The sequence below is a fragment of the Canis aureus genome, chromosome 15 (genome assembly GCF_053574225.1).
Source record: "Canis aureus isolate CA01 chromosome 15, VMU_Caureus_v.1.0, whole genome shotgun sequence".
Classification (NCBI taxonomy): Eukaryota; Metazoa; Chordata; class Mammalia; order Carnivora; family Canidae; genus Canis; species Canis aureus.
In genome coordinates, this window is record NC_135625.1 from 30,713,248 (window position 1) to 30,733,354 (window position 20,107).

The 20,107-nt window shown below is 46.9% G+C and overlaps 1 protein-coding gene across 3 annotated transcripts in view; it reads right to left on the minus strand.

The window, feature by feature from the left end:
- The window catches only part of PRAG1 (PEAK1 related, kinase-activating pseudokinase 1), a 58,396-nt gene extending 47,254 nt beyond the window's left edge, over nucleotides 1-11,142 (minus strand). The window contains exons 1-2 of one of the 3 annotated variants that reach the window (XM_077848979.1): nucleotides 10,908-11,142; nucleotides 8,911-9,119 (exon numbers count right to left, since the gene is read on the minus strand). The gene's annotated coding sequence lies outside the window, so the exon portion shown is untranslated. Of the gene's footprint in view, nucleotides 1-2,359; nucleotides 2,515-8,910; nucleotides 9,120-10,907 lie in introns of those variants that run through there. The other 2 variants (XM_077848980.1, XM_077848978.1) reach the window with 2 other exon arrangements.
- Between the last annotated feature and the right edge of the window lie 8,965 nt (nucleotides 11,143-20,107).

The window sequence follows — 20,107 nt, forward strand, 5'->3', positions numbered from 1 at the left end:
ATGGGATGGGGAAAGAAAGCTTAAAACCCCCATACTGTGTGGGCCTTTCAGGTTCCTGCATCTCCTTATAAGGCTGAGCTATCCATAGGGGTGGGCGTCCAACCACTTCCTCAAGGCTACCACAGATTCACAAAGAAGCAGTCTGGGGTGGCCACAGTTCATTTCCTCCCTAGCCGGCACGGAGAGCGCAAACTTGTCATATTTGCTTGCTGCCAGAGGTCCCCATCCTTTGTCGCACGTGGCCCACAACAGCCCTGGGACTTTTGAGTGGGCTCCGGGTTACAGAGCTGTGGGAAGCTTCCCTGCAGAACCCTCACCAGCTTGTGTACACTCTCAGCACTCCCGTGCCCAGCTCTGAAATTCTCTGACGTGGGCACAACTCTCGGTACGACTGACTGCTCAGAGGTGCAAAGGTTTTTAGGGGAAGTCTTTGAATAAGACAACAGAATGAAGCGCTAGCCTTCCACCATCATTTACTCACTGCATCCTGTTCAAACTGGTTTCTCAGTCACAGCAAACAGAATTTGCCATCATGTCAAGCCAGAAAAGATTCATTTCCAGTTCTGTCTAGAGAGCTCTAGGCCTGGAATTATCTCCTATTTGTTTTCAGTGAAAGATGGTGAAAAACTCAAGTGGCGCTCACAGAGAGCAGCGCTGCGCTTCGCCTACCAGTGCCAACTCTCCACAGCCTGGGAATGGTACCTTCCTGCCCACATTCCTTACCTCGGAGGGGAGGCAGCCCTCAGATTTATGCAAATTCCCCCATTTCAGTGGGAGGCAGCAGGGTAAGATTAGACAAAGATCCTGGCATTCTTTATGATCCAAGTCCTGATAAAATATCTTTGCCTCTGCAAACTTCTGCACTAGATTTGTGGCCACAATTTGCAAGACTGAAGTTGTCAGACACACTCCCATCCCATTTCAAAAACAATCTGAAGACTGATGGCCAGGTCCGTAAAATTAAATCTTTTTGGCTCAAAATTCCCCCTCACACTTGCGTCAAAGGTTGTTCATACCTTGCCCAGAAGTGACCGAATTCCAGAAAATACTCATCCAATAAATATATACGCATATTAATTAATTGTTTTATATATAAATATACATTGTACACACAATATGTAATACAGAAATTAATACATATAAAAATTAAAGTAATGCAACACTGGAAAAGAAAAGTACGTATGGGAAGTGTCTGGATTTCAATACTCCACTGGCAGGGGTTGCCCAGGAGAAAGAACAAAGTGACAGCCTTAACACACCTCCCCAACACTCCCCTCCTCCTCACACACACAGACGATGTCATGATATTCGCCCAACTTTTCATTTTTTCCTTCTCCAATGCTGTGCAATCCAATCTCAGCGGCAGGAATGTGTTTCCAAGGGTGAGACCTACTACAGTCTAAAGGAGCAAGGAGAGTAGCCGAATTCCACGGGATCCCATGATAGCAAAGCAGAAGCAGGATTTCCCAGGGCTTCCTGTCAACTCTCCCTCTCCAAAAAGGGAAAAGCTTGCTACCATAGCCCAGGCCAGGGATCCAGGAGGTCCGTGCAACCCGACTCTGCCCTGATCCCATTGCAAAACTCCCGGCCCCTAAGTGCTTAGGGCTTTCCCATCCAGCTCTGCAAAGCCATGCCCTCCGCGGCTGAGATTTACCTGGGAAAAATAAACACAGTAAGCCGGGCCTGCCTCCATCCCCATTTACGGGACCTGAGAGTGGGGAGAGGTGCAGGGGCTCTATTTTCCCAGCGCGTGTGCGTGCGTGTGTGTGTGTGTGTGTGTGTCCGGCTGGGGACACAAGCAGCACCGGCAAAGGCGAAGAACGTGCCCCCAGTACGCCTTCCAGGGGGCTCAGCCCGGGCTCCGAGGCCGGCCTCTCACCGGGGCAGCCCAGGGGCGCCCACCGCACCCCGGGACCCGGGTCCGAGCAGCCCGGGCGCCCCGCCGCCCGCCCCGCGGCTCCCGCGACCGTCCTCCCGCCGCGGCAGCGGAGCCGTCCCCGTGAGCGACCCGCGGGGCGCTGCAGCCTCGCGCCCCAAACGCACGAGCCAGACCAAGGGGACCGGCTGAACCCGCGGCTCTCCCTCCCCGAACGCGAGGCGTCAAGTTTCCCCGTCTTAAAAAGCGCGACCCCGAGTGAATCGAAAGCACCCGCGGGCGCCCGCTGCACCCCCGAGCCCGCCCCGGGGCGCACGCGGTCCGGACGCTCCACCCTCCGCGGGCGGGCGCCTGTCACCCCGGGGGGCGCCGCCAGGGGGTCGCCCTCCCCGCGCCGCCGCGCTCGCCTCCCCGGGCGCCCCTCTGCGGCCACGTCTGCCAGACAAAAAGGGACGGGGTCTGGCGGCAGCGTGGCGGGCTCACCTCGGGGCCGCGCTCCCCCGGCCTCGCCGTCGGTCGCCGAGCCGCCAGCCGCCAGCCGCCCCGCCGGGCGCCTCGGAGCATTGTTTGCAGAGGGAGCGCGCGCGGTGCGTGCCCGGCCGCGGGCGGGTGTCCTCTGCCGGGCCCGGAGGCCGCCAGGCCGGCCGGCAGCTGCGAGCGCGGCTCCGCCCCCTCCGCCTCCGGTTACGCCGCCCGCCCCGCGCCCGCCCCTGCCCCGCGCCCGCCCCGCGCCCGCCGCACCTCCGCAGCGCCCGCCCCCGCCCCCGCCCCGGCCCCGGCCCCGGCCCGCGCGCCCCTGCTCCCGCCGCCCCGCCCGCTCCGGCCGCCAGGCCCCGCCCCCGCCCCCGCCCCCGGCCCCGGTCCCGAGGGCCGTTAGAGGGGTCCTGCCTCCCCTCGCCCCCGCGCCCCGGCGAGACCCCGGCGCGGGAACCCGCAAGCGCGGGGCGGGGCGGGGGAGCCCCGCGGGGCAATCCCGACCCCTCGGTCCGGGGACGGAGCCTCAGGCAGGTTCCTGAAGCCCCGCGAACTTTACTTTTCTGTTTGTGGAATGACGGGCTGGGCCGGAGGGAGCAGCAATTCAGGGCTTCGTCCGCCGGCCGGGATTACGGACACCTGCGTCTGCAGTGTCCCGGCTCCACCGAGATACCCCGAACGCGACGTAGGCCCGGGGCTAAAGGAATCTTCTAACAGGGCAGCCTACCGCGGACTCAGCCCCCCCCGCCCCCAGCACCCCGACCTGGGCGCCTGCCTGGGTGGCGGCGATGCGGTGACACGGAATAGGAAGGAGAGCCCAGGAGGACACCCGGGGCCCCCCTCTCTGCCCCTCCGGCTCCCCGGAGACGTAGTGTATTGTAGCCCCAGCCAGGTCCTCCGGCCTTCATGCTCAGGGATGAGCCTGCGGGCCTCCACCCCGCTAGACCACGAACCCTGGGCCCCCCTGGAGATTCTTGTGCTTTCCCTGAGACCCGGCAGTGACCGCTGAACTGAGAGGATGGGGAGGCGGGTGGAGGGGAGACAGGGAGAAGACCTGCTTTTGAGGTTTGGCGTGGGTGGGAGGAAAGGAGGAAGGTAAAGAGATAGAAGGAACGCTTCCTCGTGCCCCGACGTCCGGATTTCTCCTTAGTATGATCGAATTGAGGGGAGACAGTATAGAGGGATGGAAGGGGAACTAATGTTGGTTAAGTACCTAGGCTGCACCAAGCCACCCCATGAGAGGGAAGGCATCCCCATTTTAATTTTTTTTATTATTATTTATTTATGATAGTCATAGAGAGAGAGAGGCAGAGACACAGGCAGAGGGAGAAGCAGGCTCCGTGCACCGGGAGCCCAACGTGGGATTCGATCCCGGGTCTCCAGGATCGCGCCCTGGGCCAAAGGCAGGCGCCAAACCGCTGCGCCACCCAGGGATCCCCGGCATCCCCATTTTATAGGGAAGAAGAAACCTGACGCTCAGGGGACCACAGAACTTGCCGGGCGCCCATCAGCGCCACCGCGCTAGTGCTGGGATGGGAAGCCACAGCTGCGCGGCGCCACTGAGGGACAGTTCCACCTCTGCGTGTGCCCTCTCCACCTAGAGGCAGTCCGGCCCTATTTTTCTTTCTTCTCAACGTGAGAGGAAACCACGTGAACAAATATGGAAGGAAAACTCTGGTCAGCCTCCCTGAGCGTCAAAACCAAAGTGGCAGGCCTTTCTTTACTAAGACCCAGCAGGGAGGGGGATGCTGATGAGCAAATAGGTATGAAGTGGTCGGCGCTGGAGAAAGACAAAAATGACATAAGAACGTGCATGCCATTCAGTCACAGTGGGAGATGGCCTACAGTGGGAGATGGCCTGGGGTTCGAGAAGTTCCTGGTTCCCATGACTAGGGCTAGATGTGTCAGTCCTTCCTCTGGAAGGGCTGGGTGCCAACACCCACCTCACAGGATGGAGCATACAGAAGCCATCCACTTTCCCACTTGATTTTCCTTTCTCTACGTAATTTATCCGTGATCCATAAACAGGCCGAAGAACGTAATTATAAGAAGCAAAGGCACCAGCGTGACAAGATTGGCAGTTTGGTGGCATGGGACAGCAATTGAAGGGTTAATTTAGTCTTTCTGCAAAATAAACTGTGTTCCCAAGTGTTTTGCTGCGCTCACACAAAATAAATGCATTATACTGTAGCTGCTGACATACAACGTGCATCTTTTTATGCCAGCGACATGGCCTTAAAGATGGCTTCATCTTGCCTAACGAAAAGAATCAAAAAATACTTCAAAAGACCCACTTAGAGCCACATAAAATACCCATTCTCTTAGGCGGTGCTCCACTAGTGACTGTTAAGCATGTTATCTCCTCAGTAAAGCTGCACTAAGCTCATGCATTTTAATAAACAATTCTTGCTCGAACTTCCAAACTGCATCCTGCAATGCAGTGCCATTTGTGTGTGCACAGCATTCTGCTTCTAGCTACTTATCAGTCCATTTCATGACACTTTTAACTGCAGGGCTTGGGTTCCCTGATAGAGATCAGACCTCTACGAAGGACAGCGATTCCCTTCGGGGTTTAGTCTCTGAGCACCAGTCTGTATAAGAGAGCCGTTAAATTGGGGGAAATTAGGACAAAGGCCGGGACGGGTTGTGCTTTGGGGTAGGTAAGCTGGAGTCATCTGAAATTAGAAAGGCAAAAGGCAGAGTGAGGAAGAGTATACATTAAAATATACTGAGAAGATGTGAACTGGGGTGTTTGAGGGGTTAGACGGTGGGAAGATTGGACCAAAGTAATCCCACAGAGAGGCGTCTCTCCCCTTAAAGGGAGAAAGGCGTTCAGTTCTAGTCAACAAACGTTTATTGAGCTCTTTCTACTTAGGAAGTGCTGGATGAGGTCCCATGGGGAAGATATAAGGTCTGTGAGCGGGAGATAATGCCGGGGCAGTGGGGGCTCAAAGAAGGAAAAGAATAAACACAAAAAGTGGCTAGGGGCTTAGGAGGATGAGAAGGATTTCAATGTGTGGACAGTGGAAACTTTCCAGACTGAGAGAATGGTATCCACAAGGGAATGGTCATGGGAGAGGGGGGAGACTTTGCAGAGATTTCCCGTCCAGTCTGGCTGGAGCGTGGTTATAGAAGATGAGGCTGGCACTGTGGTGTGGGACTGGCAGGAAGGGCCTGGCTGCCCAGGGAGCCAACGGGCCAGCATGGACTTTTCTGAGCCAGAATGACGTCATCCAAGTTAGCTTTGCATTAGCCCTACCTGGATCTTCTATCCCAGATAGATTAGGAAGTGGAAGAAGAGGTGGGAGACAGGAGACTGGCTTGGAGTTTCCATCTCTGGTCCAGAAGGGAGGCAAAGCCTCCCCAGGGGCTTTGATGAAGGAGGCAGCAGTGGGAATGGAAGGCAGGGATGTGCGATGGAGGGTTTTGAAAGATGTGAACAGGTACATCTGGAGACTAGGGACTTATTAATTCACTGAGGGTAATAAGATACTTACAAATAATAGCCTACATTGTGGAGCATTCACTCTCAAGCCCTGTGTGCCAGAGGATTTGCATGCCTTCTCTCACATAAACCTCACCGAAATGCCCAGGTAGGTGCTGCCATGAGGCAGAGGAAGGAAGCAAAGATACGCACCAGCATTTGAGCCTCTAGGGACCAGTAGTCTAATGGTACCACTAGTACAAGTAGGGAAATCAGGGCGTTTAATTTGTGGTCTCTGGAGTCTGGTGTGTATGGTCAACTGGTGAAGGAAGTCATCCTGACAGCTGTGGTATGTGGAGCCATAGGAAAAAAAAAATGAAGGAGGTTGGAGAAGAGATGAGATGAAGAGGTCGAGGGTTGGCCAACACAGCAATCTAGAAGAGGCCGTGGAGACAAGGAGCATGGAGCCTCTCTTTGAGACCTTCTTTAACCCGGAGTGGTGTAAAGAGGGAGAATAACCAGGGAGGAGGTGATAGGAAGGGAATCCCGGTGGCAGTTAATTGAGTGAGGTGGAGAGTGTCTGAGACCAGCTTAAACTCTTAGTTACTCTCTTTAGAGCAGCAAGAATTTCCAGTGGACCCCATGGAAAAAGGAAATCAGGGGAGAGGAAAATGAGATGGGAAACACGGTCAGGGCTGTCATTTGGGAAAGGGGCATTTAACAGGGGAAGGTGGATGGGCCACAGATGAAGTAGGATGGAATCCTGGGAAGCCATGGGCAGGTGCCCAAAACCACCATGAAGAGGATGGGGCAGGGAAGAAGGGAAGGAAGAGGGTCTTCCGAAAATTTGCCATGGGGAGCTCATCTGAGTTCTGTGCTGCGGGAATCTGGTAGTGTCAGCGAGCCAGCCAGAGGTCGGTCTAGTGAGCACACACAGCCCTACTCCCCGCCTTATTTCTCCCCGAGTGATAATCAGCTCTTTGGGTTGCCAACCCAACTTATGTCTTTCTCCTCTGAGCTGTGGAAATCTAAGTAACCTTATCGGTTAACCCCTGTCCTGTGATTATGGCACCACATCCTGGGAGCCCATCTTTTAAAAAAACCTTTTTTCAACCTCCCATCCTCCCCCCTGCTTTAGTCCCAGGCAATTCTCCACAGGATAAAGCATTCACAATAATTTACAGTATCATATTCCAAGCACTGAATAGATTTTTCCCCAAAAACTGAAAGCTATTATTTAAATAACTGCTGGATGTCAGAATCTCAAACCGCATGGGACTAAGAGCCAAGGGTTCAAGATTGTTATGATCTTCCTTTGTGCCCAAGTGCCACAGAGCTCAGATGTCAAGTGTTGAAGAAGGAAAACACTTTCTTTTTTCCCTTTTATAGCATAAACACAGTTGGATGTGCATTCGGTGATGGATATCTTATTACAAACCTCATTTTTATCAAAATGCTACTGTGATAGGTTGAATTATGTTCTCTCACACCCCCTCCCAAAGATATATTGAAGTCCTGACCCCAGTTTCTCAGAATGTGACCTTATTTGGAAGGAGCGTATATAAAGAGGTAACCAGGTTAAAATAAGGTCATTAGGGTAGTCCCTAACCCAGTGTTATTATAAGAAGGAGAAAAGAGACAGACCCCCCAAAAAGGAAGAGGGTGTGAAAACAGAATGGGAGAAGAGGCCATGTGACTATATCGATGCATCTAGGAGCCCAGAAGGTCAAGAATTGCCAGCAAACACCAGAAGCTAGAAGAAACAAGGGGTTTTACCCCAGAGCTGTAAGAGAGAACGTGGCTCTTGCCTCCACCTTGATCGCAGACATCTAGCTTCCAGAACCTTGAGACAATAAATTTCTGTTGGTTTAAACTGCTGACTTTTTGGAGTACTTTGTCATAGCAGCCCTAGGAAAATAATACAGTTACTAAAATGAAAACATGCCAAAGAGTGATATACCTACTGCTTCTAGACAGAAGATAAAGGTTTTCAAAAATCAACATGACATCCAGGAGACATGTTAATTAATGTCCACTAAGGATATAAGGCCAGACAGTTTTCCGTAATGAGGTCAGCGTGCCCCTTTGTTTAACTTGCCCGAGGAAGAAAATAGTCATTCTTTCACTGAGAGCTTCCTCCTTCTTCAGTTTCAGGGCCCACGGTTAGGGGAAAGTCTTGGTTCCTTACTCGTGTTGGCATTTGCACGGTTGAGAGACTCTACCTCCGCAGCCAGGCAGTATGAATAAAGATGTACCTCAAAACCCATCAGTGAATTGTTCTGATACCACACAAACTTCCAAAGATGTTGTTCGTGGACAGGATAGATCATCCAGGTCTGATACTTCAGGAACCAATGGAGATACTGAGGTCCTCAATCACTGACATGATTTGCCCAAGGTCTCCTGAGACATTTCATAACCTTGTTCTTCTGAGCTTTCAAGCTGTTTGGTTTTAACGTGGCCTCACGGTGAGTTAAGGGTGTGAAAATGAGAACTATTTGAGGAATTAATCATGACTCCCACTGCTTGGCTTTCTGACTAAGCTGGAGCCAGGGCTGGAAAGAAGCAAAGTATTTTACGTTAGGAAGAGTCACAAAGAAACAAACAAACCCATTTGAAAGATCTGCTTGGTACCCTAAGGAAAACCTCCGAATGGTACAGCCACTTTGGAAAAACAGTTTAACAATTTCCTAAAAAGTTAACCATAAATGTGTCTTATGACCTAACAATTCCACTCCTAGAAGCCCACCAAAGAGGAATGAAACTCGGCACATGCAAAAGCCGGCACACAAATGTTCACACAGCATTATTCATAAGAGCTAAAGAGAACCAACAACCCAAAGTTCCCTCAACTGGAATGGACAAGTAACATGGTCTGTCCATACAGTGAAATACAGGATCCAGTAATGAAACAATAAAAGCCTGATACACGTGACAACACACATGAACCTCAAGAAGGATATGCCAACTGAAAGAAGCCAGACGCAAAAGATTACCTAGCGTATGATTCCATTTATATGAAATATCCAGAAGAAATAACTGGATAGAGATAGCAGAGGAGTGGCTGCCTGGGGTAGGGAGGAGGAACAGGGTATGGGAGTGGGGAGTAACTGTCAATGGGAACGGGGGATCTTACTCCAATGATGAAAGTGCCCCACAGCTGCATTGTGCATCATGATCGTACAACTTGAAAAACGGAGTAAAATTTGTTGAATCAGGATGCCAGGGTGGCCCAGTGGTTGAGCATCTGCCTTTGACTCAGGGCGAGATCCTGAGGTCCTGGGATTGAGTTCCGCATCAGGCTCCCTGTGGGGAGCCTGCTCCTCCCTCTGCCTGTGTCTCTGCCTGTCATGAATAAATAAATAAATAATAATAAAAATAAAAATTATTGAATTGTATAGTTAAAAGAGTTGAACTTTATGGTATGCAAATTATACCTCAATGAAGTTGTTTATGAATAACAGAAAGAGTGGAATATGGCTCAGCCTTAAAAAGGATGGAAACGAACACCTGGGGATGCCTGGGTGGCTCAGCGGTTTGGTGCCTGCCTTTGGCCCAGGGTATGATCCTGGAGTCCCGGGATCGAGTCCCGTGTTGGGTTCCCGGCATGGAGCCTGCTTCTCCCTCTGCCTGTGTCTCTGCCTATCTCTCTCTGTGTCTATCACGAATAAATAAATAATCTTAAAAAAAAAAAAAGAAACAAACACCTGCTACACATACATGCATGAACCTCACAGACATTAAGCCAAGTGGAATAAGCCAGTCACAAAAGGAAAATTGCTGTATGATTTCACTTTATTTGAGGTCCCTAGAGTACTCAAGTTCATGGACACAGCAAACAGAATGGTGGTTACTGGGGGCAGGGGAGGAGTGTGAGTGGGAAATCATTGTTTAATGAGTACAGTTTCTGGTTGGGAAGATGAAAAAGTTCTGGAGATGGATGGGAATGATGGATGGACAGCAATGTCAGTGTGCTTCATGCCAGAGACTTGAACATTTAAAAAAGTTAAAATGGCATATTTTATGTCATGTATACTAGATAATTGGGAGAGAGATTGAGAGAAATACCTGTTTCTGTGAGCAGCCTATTTCTGAAAGATGACACAGGTCTAAGAAATCTCATCTTTTTTTTCTCTTCTGTTTTCTTTTCTTTTCCTTCCCTTCCCTTCCCTTCCCTTCCCTTCCCTTCCCTTTCCTTTCCTCTCCTTTCCTTTCCCTTCTTTTTTTTTTTAAGTAAGCTCCATGCCCAGCACAGAGCCCAATGCAGGGCTTGAACTCATGACCCTGAGATCAACCCAGGAGCTGAGATCAAGAGCTTGATGCCTAATCAACTGGGTCACCAAGCACCCCAAATCTCATCTTTAAGTCAATAAGCCTTAGTCATTCAAAAAAACAGTTTTTAAACTCCAGTAGGAAATAGATCGATCCGCAATTCTATAAAGTTGCAGAAACTCCAGGCCTATTGCTACCTGATAAATCATGGATGAGAAGACATCACATCCTTTACAGTTCAACCATTCCACTGCTGAACGTCCTTCTCCCCTCGTCACCCCTCAAGGCAGCTTCAGTTTTGCATCTTACTAGGCCAGTAGGCTTCTGAGTGTCCTGACCTCTGCGTTGTTTTTGTTGACTTCTACTGGAAGGCTTCTGTGTAACATTATTACCTCTGAGACCTAGTTATCATTTGCCAAAACCCAGCCACATGAATGTCATTACATGGACTGTATCTTAGGGGCTTTTACTTAACAAAGGTAAGCCAGTGTTCTGAATCGAGTTTGTCTGAGAAATGTTCGATGGTGGAAGAAAAGAAAGGTTTTTATTTTATTTATCTGAAAAGAACTCATCATTTACTATCTGCTGTAAAGTTTTGTAAGCCGGCTGAGAAACAAACTGTTTCCTTTGTTAAAGTGAGGTGGTCTCTTCTCTTTTCCTTCTTTTATTCTTATGGTTCTCATAGGAGATATCCCACAAAAGGATTGAAAGACAATCTTTTGGACACTTAGAGCATTTTACTAATAACCAGCATTGGCCCTTCCTAGGAGTAAAATCCCATTTTGGTACAGCACAAGTAACTCTGGGGACATCTCCTTTCTCTCCATGGTCCACACATGGTGAAACCAAAGAGAATCTTACCCGCTTCCTCCTTTCACGTTTCTTGAGAGCGTGGAGTGAAGGGACAGATGGGGCCTGGTTTCTGTGCTGGATGGGGTAAGGTGACAGCCTAGCAAATAAACCTTCCTATCTAGGAACTGTAGGTACCTGCAACCTTCTTTCAATTTCAGGCCTATGTAATTGCCATAGATTATCTATAACCTGACAATCCAACCCCAGAGCCTTCTCCAGACACTGGCCCTTACTAGCAATTATTTCTCCTCAAGTCATAATGTTCTAGAACTAGAATTCTCGTGTGGGGAGGGCTTGCATAGTCAGAACAGTCAATCATCAAGTAGAGAAGACTGGAGGCAGAAGCAAGTGGTTTACTTATTTGCCAGATCCTCTGTTTCAACTCCCAGACAGCACTGCCCACCCTTATCACCCGTGCTGTACTTGGAATCTCAGGATAATCTGCTTGTGGATTTACATCCCTAACTGGTTCTGACCTATGCAGAGGGTAGCTGAGAGGCTTCAGGAGGGCCCCTCTATAGAATGCCCAGTGGTCACAGAAGGTAGCAGAGTCACTAACCTTTGCATGTGACCAATGAATGGGGGAAGGGGACCACCATGTCTAGAAAGGGGGAGGGGATGAAAACCTTCAACTAATTTACTGGAAAGCCCCAGGCCTTGTTAAGGAGGCTTTAGGATAATAGCTCTTTTGACTGACTGTTCAGTTTTTTCCCCTTTTAGAAGTGGCAGTGGTGGCTGGCAGGGAGACACATGTAGAGAGCAGGGCAAGAAAGGGGTCAAAAGACACGTGATGGGGCTGATTAACAAGTAGGCTTTTTAAGCAGTGGCCACGGGACACCTGCAGCTCTTCCAGACTTGCTGGCCCAGTAGGGGTTGTTTGAATGAGAAAACAGCTTCCAAAAAGATGTAACACAAGAGCATAAAAGGAAAAAGAAAAATGTGCATTTGTGAGATGAGGGAATTGTAGAGTTTTATCTCTGATTCTTCTCAAAAGAAACCTTTTATTATCTAATATTCCCATCCGTAGGTCAAGGCTCACAAGATGAGGAGAGGACTCATCACCAGGGCACGTTGCTGGTGTTTTGCTCAAAAAGGAATTTGCTTTCAAACAGACATGCATTCACTAATCTCTTTTCTTTAAAAAAAAAAAAAAGAAAAAAAAAGAAAAAGAAAGAAAGAAAGAGAGAAAAGAAAAAGAAAACCACAAACATAAAATCTCTTCCAACTCAGCTGACTGAGTCCAAGCGGGGATGACAGCAACGTTCACTTGCATGATCCCATAGAGCTAGTATCCAGAATGAAAATAAATGTGACTTTTCAAATCCGGGCATAGTGTTGCTTTGTTTGTAATCCAATTAAAGAATAAGCACTACAATGTTATTGTAGGACAGAGGAGATAATACAGAGTTCCACATTTTGGGGGCTGTAATACAGCAAAACTTGTCCTTGACAGATTGGCACCAGTATTTTGAGAAAGCCAGAAGGGGACAGTTCCTGATTTCCAAGGGGCTGCACTGAGTGTGGTGGCAGGTGGCAGGGAGCAAAAGGACAAAATCCCCATACCTTCCATAGTTAACTAGCCCAGATCTATACCAGATGCTTATGTCTCATATTTACTGATATTTCCTATAGCTAGTAGAGTCTTCCTTAATAAATATCAATTGTGTGATCATATACATAAGATACCTATCTGCCTATCTATCTGTCTCTCCCTATTGGGATGCTAACTTGCTGAAGAAGGCCAGCCACTTAAATTTGGTTTTAGCCAGACCTGGAAGTAATTAAATTATCATTGGCTTTATCATTGCCACTTTGGGAAGCTTTTGCTGACTCTGGAAGCAGAGTTGGATGTTCCTTCCTGGGGCTTACACGGGCCTCAATTTCCTTGTCTGTAAAACACAGTGATAACTTCCTCAAGAGGTTGTTTTGAAAATTAAGTAAGCTATGTGAAATACCTACTGCAGAACCTCGTGTCTTAGTACATTTGGGCCACTATAAGAAAGTGCCATAAACAAAAAACATTTATTTCTCACAGTTCTGGAGGCTAGGAAGTCTAAGATCAAGGCACCAACAGATTCAATGTCTGGCAAGAGTCTACTTCCTGGTTCACAGAAGACTTCTTTTTGCTGTGTCCGCATATGGTGGAAAGGGTGAAGGAAGTCTCTGGGGTCTACTTTATAAAGACACTAATCCCATTCAGGAGTGTTCCACTCTCATGACCCAGTCACCTCCCAAAGACCCCACCTCCAAATACGATCACCTTGGGGGGTAGGTTTCAATATATAAATTTTGGGGTGAACCAAACAATTAGTTTAGAGTATCTGGAATATATTACACTTAATAAATGATGGGTGTTGTTAGAACATCCATCAGAAAATTGAATCCAAAAAAAAAAACAAAAAAAACAACAACAAAAAAAAGAAAATTGAATCCATTCATTCAGCATATTTTTATTGAGGACATACCCTATGCCAGGCTTTAAGCAAGACCCTGATGATACAGTGATGAGCTAAACAGATGCTTCCTGATTTTCTGAACTGGGCAGTATAGTAGGGAGTGGGGGGAGTGGGAAGATGGGCAATGACTTGGCCAAACAGGACCATGCGTTCCTTTTATATTATATTCCCCCTTTAAATTTTTTTTATGGAAGTATAATTAACTAAGTATAACTAACTGTATTAGTTTCAAATGTAGGGATCATGCATTTTTGAGGGCAAATTGTGATAGATGTTTTGAAGGGACAATTCTCTATAAGATCACAGAGCAGGGGAGCTCTGCTGCCTAGAGATTTAAAGAGGTCTTCCCTGTGATTGATGTTGTGGTTGAGGTTGCAAGGATGGCAAGTGACCACTTGGAGGGTGAAGCATGACATGGAAGCAGGATGTGGGAAAGAGTATCTGTTCTGTTGTGGTTCAATTTCATACTCTTAAAAGATTATGGTATTTATTGGAATGAATTTGGAAGAACTAAATTCCAGCATCTTTTCTGGCATATGAGTTGTTATCCTGCAGCATCGCAGGAAATGCAGGCAAAGCAAAGGACAGTAGTTAAGGAGTCTGCAGGGAAGACACCTGCGGGAGGATTATGGAAGCAAATAGAAGGCACCAGTAGGATCCTGAGGTAAACCCATGGAGCATTGGGCTGAGGGGCAGGAGAGCTGAATCCTGTCCCTGACTACAAGCTCTGGTTTACAAATAAAAAAATTGGGATTCAAAAAGACTGTACTCACCAGGATATACACCTAGTAGGTGGTGAAACTTTGACCACAATCCCGGCTTTTTTATTCCAGGTCTTTTGAGTACACCACAAATGGAAGATTTGAGGAAATAATTGCTAAGATTCCTTAGTAAAGGAATCTTTTATGAGAGGAATATTATGAGAGATCCCCATGGTGCTTCCTTAACACTGTAACAAAAAAGAAGAGAAAGAAGAAGGAGGAGGAGAGGAGGGGGAGGAAGTAAGATAAGGTAAGCAAGGAGAGGAAAGGAGGAAAAAGAGAAAGAAAGAAAAAAAGAGAAACAAGGGATAAATGAAAGGAAAAAATCATAGATTTTATTTATGACTTTTCAACTTTGGAATATGTCCAATTTAATCATTTATAGAACCATTAAAATCCACATCAGAGCGATCACCAATTGAGGGTTTTGTCTCCATCTCGTCATGAGGGCAATCAGTAGGAAAGACACGGGACTTCTCCACCATATTATCATAATGGTTATTTCAGCCAAAGCTTGGTTATCTGTGCCAAATGCAGGGCAAGCTGTGGAGACATGAACCCCGCAGAGAGTTCAAAACCGTTCTGAGTCATTAGCTCCAATAAACTCACAGCTCCCAAAGCAGCCAAGCTGGAGGTCTCTGCTGAGCTTCGTTCCCTTAACCTTTTCCATGCCCTTGTTCTGAGCCTATAGGTTAAAAAATTGAGGACAGCACACCCAGCAAAGGAATGGTTTGCTTTGTTCTCAGGGTAGACAGCAAGTTAAATCACCACACTGACATTGGCATCTGGAGTCTAGGCAATTCCTTGTCCTTTCATTGCTTGCACCAAACCTTCTTTTGGCTGCTCCCAGTGTAAGGCAAATATGCTTCTCCCAAAGGCCTTTTTGGCATTCCCTGTTCCCTTAGCCACAGTGACTGAAGACACTGTTCTTTGTGCCAGGGTCTGCTTCAACCACCTTCCCATGCCAGGCACACTGTTTTTCTGTTTACACTTTAGGAAAAATATAAATGTGTTGTCATTTAAACATAATATCGAAGCCTCCAGAATGTTTGCTTCTTGTTTCTCTATTAGAAGAAAGGAATCATGATAAAAATTGTGCTTTGTGTTTCTCATGGAATTTAAATATTTTAAAAATATAATATTGGTAAGAGACTCATAGCTCCTGCTCACCAAAAAACATTCATTTGATAAAATGAATGTTTAGAAAAGTAGAATCTGGGGCTTCTGGTGGTTTGACTCTTGATCTTGGGGTTGTAAGTTTGAGCCCCACATTGGATGTAGAGATTACTTAAACAAACAAACAAACTTAAAAAAATTAAAAAGCAGAATTTGCTTTTGTGTGTGGAGTAGGGACTCAGGAATGACTTTGGAACTTGTTATTAGTATTATGTAGCAACAGCTCTTGGGCTTTCTGTGGTGTAGAAAAGGAAAGTAACAAAAACTGAGATACTCTGAGGTGACACTACATACAAAAATAAATCATCTATAAAAACAGCATATTAATAGTACACTTATTTTTAACCAGTGTTACAGTAAAGCAGAAAGATCTTCTCAATATTTATCCCCAATTCCAATATTTAAGACTTTTCAAGAGGAATATCTAGAAATGTACAGACCAGAAAGTGCAATGGCTTTCCAAGACCATGGAAAAAGACAGTAAGTCCAGTTCCTGTGAGTATACAAACCATTTAAAAGAAAACCAGACCCCCCCCATAAATAAATTTAAAATTTTTTTAAATTAAAAAAGAAAAAAAAAGAAAACCAGACCCCTTTTAAGCACCAAATGATCCTATTTTGGGGATGAGGTCACCAGGAAATGTTTGTGTTCAGAAATGCCATCTGTGTGTCATGGGATCCCCAGTCTAAAAGACGGGCCCCACTGGGTTTTATCATTAGAGAGAAATCTCATGTAATTCAGAAAAGAAAAGATATTGTTACCCTCTGTAATGCTAACATCAGATTAGATACAGACACATCCCTAGTTTCTCTTAAAAACCTATTGAGTGTGTATAAACTATGAGGTTATATTCACACTTTTGAAATAAATATATATATTTAGTCTGTATCTCCTAAGGTTAACAAGTTCTAGAAGATTTCCAATTACTTTGCAAAGTGATGCTTATTTTACTTCCTCCAAATGCTGTCATTTCCTACCTTCAAAGGGTGATTTGACTTCCCCCATGGGCTCCAGGGAAGCAGTTCATATTCTCTCATCACTTTGATTCCCTCAAATCTCTCTGGGTCTTCTCAGCTTCCATACCTAGTTCACCGTCGACATGCCTCTTTAAATCTGTCCTCAGTGACAGGTGCATTCACCCTACTGATAAATTTTTCTTCCATATTATGTTACTTCTATGCCTCCTCTCATTGTTCTTAACCATTTTACAGGTTTCTTTTTTGCTCTTGCCTTGACAGTCACAGCCCAAGTCAGAAACCTTGATTTACACTCATTTTACATCCATCGTAACCTCTAGGAGTGAGCTTTGTGTAGACGAGCCATATGTGTGTTTTAGAGTCTTTGATGGTTTCCCTGCCAATTTTTGTTGTGAAAATATTTAGTCTGGGTCTGTCCTCTTTCCAAGTTTGCTCCCCACCTGGATTGTTACGTTGCTGTGTCTGCACACAGGATATCTGTGTGAGAGAACGGCAGAAACTCATTATTTCAATATGAAAAAGCAGAAAAGGGTTATCAGTGGATTATCATGCTGTAGATGAAGCCCACACAGTATATAGAGCATCTGTACACCTCAAGGAGGCATTCAACGAAGAATTCCATGATACCTCTGTGTGAAAGAAGGGAAAATAAATTGTGTTGAGTCCAAGTCATTTCGGGATCCTTACGCAGTTTATCATTCATTCTAAATGAATCCACTGGCCTTCTGGATTTTATATAGCATGTCAGCCAGCCCCAATCATATGTCCTGCATATTTTTGAAAGATAGAAGGCAATGTTGAGAGATGCTCCTTACTTCTGATAGGAACGGCCTGGCTTTACAAGGATAGAGCAGTCTTTGCTTAATGGGTAGGAACTCAGGCTTTGGCACTGGTGTGGGTTTGACTATCAGCTCTACCCTCTAAATAGCTGAGTGCCCTTCAGCAAGTTCATTAATTTCTCTCAGTCTCTGCATCCTTGTTTGAAAAATGGGAGTGCTCATAGTATCTTCCTCATAGGGCTGTTTTTAATAGTAAATAAAATAATACACTGAGGGCACCTGGGTGGCGCAGTCAAGTAAGCATCTGCCTTCATCTCAGGTCGTGAACCTAGAGTCCCTGGATGGAGCTACTCATCCGGTTCCCTGCTCAGAGGTGGAATCCACTTCTCCCTCTCCCCCTACTCATGCTCTCTCTCTCTGAAATAAAAAAAGAAATCGAGACCCCTGGGTGGCTCAGCAGTTAAGAGCCTGATTCTCCCTCTGCCTGTCTCTCTGCCTCTCTCTGTAAGTCTCTAATGAATAAATAAATAAAATCTTTAAAAATAAAAAAATAAAAATTAAATCTTAAAAGGGGGGGGGGGAGGATAACACACAGAAAGCACTGAGCCCAGTGTGAACACAGAAAGTAAGTCCCAGACATCGTAAGCGACATATATGTCCCTACTCAGAAGGGAGCTGGTGGGGGTCAAAAAGACATCAGTGAGGAGCTAGGTCTTAGGGAAACACCACAGAGCAGAGAGACAGCACAAGCAGATTGTTCCTTAGAAGTTAGATTGACTGGAGCACCTGGGTGGCTCAGTTGGTTAAGCGTCTGCCTTTGGCTTGAGTCATGATCCTAGAGTCCTGAGATGGAGCCCCGCATGGGGGGGGGGGGGTCCCTGCTCAGCGGGGTGTCTTTCTTTCTCTCTCTTTCTCACAAATAAATAAATAAATAAATAAATAAATAAAATCTTAAAAAAAAAAAAAAAGTTAGCCTACCAACAGTAGTGCTCTTACTGGCCCTAATGGATTCCTTTGTAAAAGGTGGTCTTTTGCCCATGGTTCATAGGCTTCGCACCTTCCCCTGCAGAGCCTGGCACCTGCTCGCAGGTGCACTGCCTGACTCTCCCCGAGAATGGTCCTGTGGGAAGAAAAGAGCCATTTGGCAGAGAAGAAAGCAGATACTAAACCCCAGCAAACGGGGGGCACGCTCGGCCCCGGGAAAGGAAATCTTTAAATTATGTTCTGGAGGGAGTTCAGTGGCTGGAGCAATTTGAGGTGATCCTTCCCATTTTAAAAGACCTAGATGCTCCCATCTCTCCATCGACTCCCCATTCCCACCCCTGTCAAGCCTCTTACTTCACCTCCCCTCCCGGGCCCTACAGCAACGGGGATTTAATCATAGTGTCACTGCAACAGTATCTGCCTTTGAATCCAGTCGCAGCTCTGGCTGGCACTGAAGCTGCTTTGCTAACTTCTTCTGGCAGCGGCCCCCACTTTTGTAGCCCTTCGAGGCAAATGAAAAACATGTCTTTTTTTTTTTTTGCCTCCTTGCTATGTCTTCCTGGGGTGCAGTCCAGACACAGAAAGAGGGGAACTGGACTCACCGACTGGTGTCCTTTTCCTGTCCTTAGGAAGGCAGACTGGGTAGGAGGCCCTTCTTGGGGGGGCTCATGCCTGCCGTCTCTTTATACACCAAGGAGGTTAATGCTGACTTGATGTTTTCAACTTTCAAATAGATAGTGAGAGTGTTTGATAAATAAACCAAAGCACTGGCAAATCTTGGCAGAAGCACTTAGAATTGCGCGGAGAGGAGGCTTTGCCTTCTGCTGTCTCTCTCCCTCCTGCGCTCCCTGCTCACCCGACGTCTGGGCCAGCATGAAGGGTTAGTAAAAGGCTTTCCCAGGCGCCCTTCTGCATTTGCCAGGAAGCCTGGCCTTTCCCTCTCCCCAGACGTGTGCATTATCCTACATCCTCTTCTTCGACCTCACGTTTATGGAGGCATAATTTATATATAGTAAATTCGCCCTTTTGAGGTGTTGCGGCTCTATGAATTTTGACAAACTAACGCAGTCCTGTGACCACCATGACAATCAAGATACAGAATAGTTTCATCAACCCAAATAGTTCACTCATGCCCCTTTGGGGGTCAACCCCATCCTCCCATCTTTGCCCCTGGCAATGACTCATTTGATTTCTGTCCCTGCGATTTTGCCTTTTCCAGGAGAGTCATACACTATGTGGTATTTGGTATCTGGCTTCTTTCACTTAGAGTAAAGCTTTGGAGAGTTATCCATGCTGCCCCATCCATTACATGGATATACTACAATTTCTTTATCCATTCTCCAGTGGGTAGACATTTGATTTATTAGTGCGTTTTGGTGGCTTTGAATAAAAATTTATTTTATATTTAAAGATTTTATTTATTTATTCATGAGAGACACAGAGAGAGAGGCAGAGACACAAGCGGAGGGAGAAGCAGGCTCTGTGCAGGAGCGCGGGGCTCAATCCCGGGTCTCCAGGATCACGCCCTGGGCCGAAGGCAGCGCTAAACTGCTGAGCCACCCGGGCTGCCCTAAAAATTTATTTTAAAAGGGGTGGGGGTTTTTGTAAGTTAAGTCAATACTGTTTTTTCAGTAACTTACCATAACTCACTCATATAGCAAGTAGCAACCATACTTTTAATCTGAGTTGATATTAAGAAATTATCTTTTGCTTCTTTAGCTGAAGCATTTGTTCTGGAACAAGATGAGAACCAGGGCAGGCTGGCCACGGGAACTTGTCACAGACGTTCCAATAAGCAGCCTTCTTTCTATACTTGTCATTCCAGGCCCTCGACTCTCCACAGGGAGAGCACACGGCTTCTTCTCCACAGGCAAATGTACTGCTGGCTGAAGGGGCTGAGAAGGTGGTGGCTGTGGCTGCCTGAGATCCCCTAGTCCCTTTTGCAGTAAAGCAATGAGGTCAATAATCGTATGTGAGTGGGTTTTCACCGTCACCCAGAGAAAACTAGGGGCTCAACTTTAATGCTTCAAACTCTGCTACATATTGACAATTGCATACCTGAGAAAGAAGAGAAA